This window comes from Hordeum vulgare, chromosome 1H, assembly GCF_904849725.1.
Source record: "Hordeum vulgare subsp. vulgare chromosome 1H, MorexV3_pseudomolecules_assembly, whole genome shotgun sequence".
In the NCBI taxonomy this organism is placed as follows: domain Eukaryota; kingdom Viridiplantae; phylum Streptophyta; class Magnoliopsida; order Poales; family Poaceae; genus Hordeum; species Hordeum vulgare.
The window spans coordinates 164640098-164645850 of record NC_058518.1 but is presented as its reverse complement, the minus strand read 5'-3'; positions in this window follow the sequence as shown (position 1 = coordinate 164645850).

Below are 5753 nucleotides of genomic sequence, written 5' to 3'. Positions count from 1 at the left end.
GTAGCTAGGGGCACGGAAAAGCTCGGGGCTGTTGGGGGAAAGGTTCCTGGTGTCGAGGGGAGTGCTCTGGTGGGTTGAGTGTCGCAGGAGCCGGCGTGTAGAGGCTTCGTGGCGGAGGGGCCTCGGTCGATCTCGAGCACCGGGGCTCTGCAAGCTCGATTGGGTGGCTAGGGGGGGAGCTAATTGTCATGCAGAGGCTGCTGGATGGGTGCTGAGGTGTCGGGGAGGCCTATTCATAGGCTCGCAACGGTGAGCCGAAGTCGGTGCGCCGGTGACTCACCGCGACGCACGTGCGTGCACAGTGAGGAGCTGGCTGCGAAACCACGGTCTCTGAACGTGGTTTAGGACGCTCTGAAGCATCAGCCGCAGAGGGAGAAGGCGTGGGGTAGAGCTGCAGCGTCCGTGCATGCTCGGCCGAGTCGGGTGCGCGCGGGCACGCATCGTCCGAGCTCTAGCGTGGGGGAGGAGGGTCCCTGGCGGCTTCTTTACACTGAGGGGTTGTCGGGGGAGGTCTTGGACACTTCGGGGGAGGTTGGAACCGGTCGGGAGCGTCGTCCCCTTCTCGGTTGCTCCCTGTAGCGCGTCCAGAGCGCGGTTTTGGCATGCCACGGCATGCTGGCACGCTCTGGGGCACTTTAGACGTGTCCCTCATGTCCTGGGTGTTGCTGGGAGTGTAACTAGCCTTGTGTGCTAGTGAGAGCACTGGCTGGTCAAGGGGGACAGGTTTTACTAGTGCTGTCAGTCCTGATCTGTGGCACAAATTGCAGTTCTTGTCACTTGTGCTTTGAACTGGGGAGGGTCCAGTTGACTGGGTGTTTAGGTTGGTCTGAGGCACTAATACACCAAGTTTGAGGCTCTGACATTGGGTAAAACAGTGGCTAGGTGGGTTCTTACCTTGCTGTCAGAAGGTGTTCGACAGTAGTTTGGGGTGCTTCCACTCCACCACTGGAACTTTAACTTAAAAGGTTTGGTCTTGGGGTTAAAGTAGGGGTTTCCACCAATTTTGAGCTCCATTGAACAAGTTTAGCTTTGTAAACTTGAAAATGGATCAAAGTGGCCAGATCTGTCCTCTCCAAAGGGAGTGTGACCAAACAGAGTATACCAAATCTCATTTTTGGTGTGGAGTCCGCATTTGAGGTGCCAAACACCCGTGCAAAGTTTCAGCCCCATTGGACAAACTTTGTTATGTAGAGTTGTTCCAACTCTATTCTGGACACAAAGGGTTTTAGGCTCATTTGGTGACCTTCCCCACCTCGGATCAAGGTGAGATTTTATGGGGGCACCAAATATGGCTTGGGGAGGCTCCTGTAATTTAATGGGATTTTATTGAGAATATTTCCTTTGGAAATACCTCAAAAGGTTAAAACAGACAGGAATGTTTTTCAGGGTTTTACTCAAATAATGATAATATAAAATAGGGTTGAAAATCATATATATGGAAAATATATGTCCTTCTGAGTTTCCATGATTTTACTCAGAATTTTCTAAGGCAGAGAAGCATTTTTCCTTGTGGGAATATTATTCCTGGCCTTAGAAACAGACATGCATTTAAAATAGAAAAATAATGATTTAAATTATTAAATATTTTTTTTGGCAAATAACAATACTATTTGAGTTCAGATCACCAACTGTGGTTGGGAGTGCTACTAGGCATCATGAGCTAGTAGTGTAACCCAAGCAAGGTAGAGGTGATCTGATGTCAAAGAAAAGAGTTTTGGAAATTCTTTAAAAAAAATTGCCATGGGTTTGGATCAACAAGCAAACAAGCATACATTCATACAAGGCATTCATAGCATTCACAACATCATTAGAAAAAGTTTTAACAAGCCCTGATTTTTGCAATTTAAAACATTGGTGGTGAAAAACAGGGTGTGACAATCAGGCAAAATAGCATCTCTAGCATCATCACGCAAAGCAGTATCAAGCATAGAATCTCTAGCAGTATTAAGCATAGCATCATCAGGCATAGTATCAAGCATAGCATCATTATGCATAGTATTAAGCATCGCATCTCTAGCAGTATCAGGCATAGCATCATCAGGCATAGTATCAAGCATAGCATCATCGGGCATAGTATCAAGCATAGCATCTCTAGCAGTATCAGACATAGCATCATCAGGCATAGTATCAAGCATAGCATCATCGGGCATAGTATCAAGCATATCATCTCTAGCAGTATCAGGCATAGCATCATAAGCATCATCAAGCATAGGTGACATATCAAGATTTCTAGCAGGAGGTGATGTCGCAAACTTACTCATAACTGAAGGTGAATCAAGTGCAGAGCTAGATGGCAATTCCTTAACCCCCCTCGTAGTTGAGGGCAAGACTTTGGTCTTCGGATCCTTCAGATTCTTCATAGTGATCAGCAGATATAAATCCCAAGTGACTCAGAGAATATAGAAATACCTCCCCGACAACGGCGCCAGAAAAATGCTTGATGTCAACTGTTCTTCCCCTTTGCAACGACACCAGAAGAATGCTGTTAGCACTCTCCGGCAATCGAAACTAGAAGAATGTTGTTGACGGCCCACAAGCGCATGGGATCGCAGCAGTTTTTGAGGGTAGAGTATTCCACCCAAATTTGTTGATTCGCACGACGGGAGGTGAGAGAATACTCTCAAGTATTAGCAGTTAAATTGTCAGATTCAACCACACCTGAAAGATTAGTATCTGCAAGCAAAGTAGTAACAGCAAAGTTGCGAGTAATGGTAGTGTAAGGAGCAATAGCAGCGGCAAGGAAAAGCAGTAGTGACCGCAGTAGCAAGTAGCAACAGTAGCAAGAGACAGTAGTAGCAACAGTAGCAGCAGTGCAAGACAAGTAACAGCAGTAGAAACAGTAGTAGCAGCAGCAGAGCAAGACAAGTAATAGCAGTAGCAACAGTAGTAGCAGCAGAAGTAGGACAAACTCGTAGGCAATGGGTCGGTAATTTGTTTGGATGATATTCATCATGCAACAGCTATAACACGGAGAGATATGTGGCTAGCTCCCGTTCGTCAATGTGATGTAGGCATGCATTCCATGTGTCGTCATACGTGCTTAGGGAAAAGAACTTGCATGACATCTATTGTCCATCCCTCCCGTGGCAGCGGGGTCCAAAAGGAAACTACGGGATATTAAGGTTCTTCTTTTAATAAAGAACCGGACCAATGCATTAGCACTTGGTGAACACATGACCTCCTCAAACTATGGTCATCGTCGGGAGTGGTTCCGGTTATTGTCACTCCGGGGTTGCCGGATCATAACACATAGTAGGTAACTACAACTTGCAAGATCGGATCTAAAACACACATATATTGGTGACAACATAGTAATTTCAGATCTGAAATCATGGCACTCGGGCCCTAGTGACAAGCATTAAGCATGGCAAAGTAGTAGCAACATCAATCTCAGAACATAGTGGATACTAGGGATCAATCCCCATCAAAACTAACTCAATTACATGATAAATCTCATCCTAGTCATCACCGCCCAGGGAGCCTACGAATAGATTACTCATGAACGACGAAGAGCTTCATGGAATTGGAGAGGGAAGAAGGTTGATGATGATGATGGCGACGATTTCCCCTCTCCGGAGCCCAAGACGGACTCCAGATCTGGCCTCCAGATGAAGAACAGGTGGTGGTGGCGCCTTCGTATCGCAAACGCGATGAAAACTTCTCTTTTTATTTTTTCTCGGACGAAAGGGGACTTATAGACATGAGGTTGGGGGCGGCAGAGCGGTGTGGGCCCCACAAGCCTGCCCATCGCCACTAGGGGATGGTGGCGGAGCCAGGGCTTGTGGCCCACTAGCCCACCCCCTGAGGAGGAACTTGGCGCAGATATTTTTTACATTTTCAAAACCTGCTCCCCGTAAATTTTCAGGACGTTTGGAGAACTTTGATTTCTACACAAAAATAACACCAAGGCAATTCTACTGAAAACAGCGTCAGTCCGGGTTAGTTCCATTCAAATCATGCAAATTAGAGTCAGAAACAAGGGCAAAAGAGTTTGGAAAAGTAGATACGATGGAGATGTATCATGCCCCACCTGTCGGTGGCCCAGCCTCCTCCCCCGCGATGCCCGCAGCCGCTGACCGCAGGGCCCCGTACTTCAGGTTCAAACCTAACGGCGCGCGCGCCTGGGCAGGCTGTCGGCTCGCCTTGGGCCAGCCCAGTTCCAGGCCGAGCCCAGCAAGTGACTTAGCCCATTTTTCTTTATTTGTAAAAATCTGATTTCTAAGATTTTTATAAAAATATTTAACGAGTGTAAAAATATAATTTTTCCACTCTTATTCTTTTACAATATGTAGTATTTAATGAGATGATTGGATGAATTTTTCAACAACTATTCTGTTTTACAATAATAAAAAGGACTAAATTGGAATAGTTTTGCTTCTGTTTGGTTAGTTTTAAAAATGTTCCTTCATGAGAATTTGAGGCAAATATTTTTTTAATTGACAACTTGAATTTATCAATAATAAAGAAATTTTTTAAAATAACTTTGTGATCTGTTTCTAAGAGAGCTATTTCTTATTTATTCTTTTATCAACGATAGAAAATCCGTGTGACGAGGGAATCATAGCGGAAGACCTCGAACACCCTGGATACCTAGCTGACCAAGGCAAGCAGCCCTATGACCATGGCTGAGCATATGTTATATTGCATGTTAAGATAGCAAGTATTTCTGTTGCATATGATCATAAGTGCCGGTAAATCACTACGGTGTTGTTACCAATGGCTCCTGCGAAGCACATGCATTGAGCTTGATCCTACCTCTTGAGGATCATGCTAGTATCATGTTGACAAGTAATGCTAGAGTAAATAGCATGAGCACGTTGTTGCTATAAATCAAAGATTTATGAAAACCCCGTCGGGTGCCACTAATGCCGGAGGGTGATGATGAGTTAGGTGGCCACTTTTGGTGAAGTGGTGCACCAGGTATTTGTGTGAGTATGGTTCTGGAAATGGGATTAGATTTACGATGTGTCGACCGTCCCAACCTTACCAGTACGACCACGTTACACCTTATGGGACAGGGCTACGTTGATTACTCTGGTCGGTGCTAGCAAAGATCCACATTACTAGTGGCGGGAGTGATGTGTGGTCACTCTCGTGATGGGGCGTGCGAGGTAGGATGACTATGCCATTTTTATGAGTTCCACGCACACCGTTGGTCCCCGCATGGTTGATATTGTCCATAGTCGGTGCTCGTAAGACCTACAACATGTGGGTTGGGTACCAATCGAGTGGACCTCTTTGTCTAGTATCATCAGGGGAAAGGCATTGATCGGGTACTTACCTCGGGTATGTTATATACCGCAAGTCGTGTAGGACACGGAAGTTTCCTGGATCTCGTGGGTCCAGCGTACTACCTCTGCAGAGTGTAAAACTATTCGAATAGCCATCCCCACGGTCAAGGACAATTGGGTAATCCTGCTTAAACTACGTCGCATTGTTTCCGCATAAACCAAGTGTGTGTGAGTTGTGTTGAAAAAGTAGTTATTATGAAAGTAATGATATGACCAAGTTTGGTGACTTGGCATATAGGGTGAACCCGGATGGTTCAACCCACGAGAGATATATTGATATCTGTAACCTGTTCTTCAAAAGTAATTCTTTAACTTGATGCATATTCATGATCATTCCACCGAGATGAATTCCACCAAAAATGCATGTTATTGTTATCCTTCACTTTCATTGTTCATATCATGGGCTGTTTGCGAGTACATTCAGAAGTACTCATGTCTTGCCACTTGTTATATTATTGACCA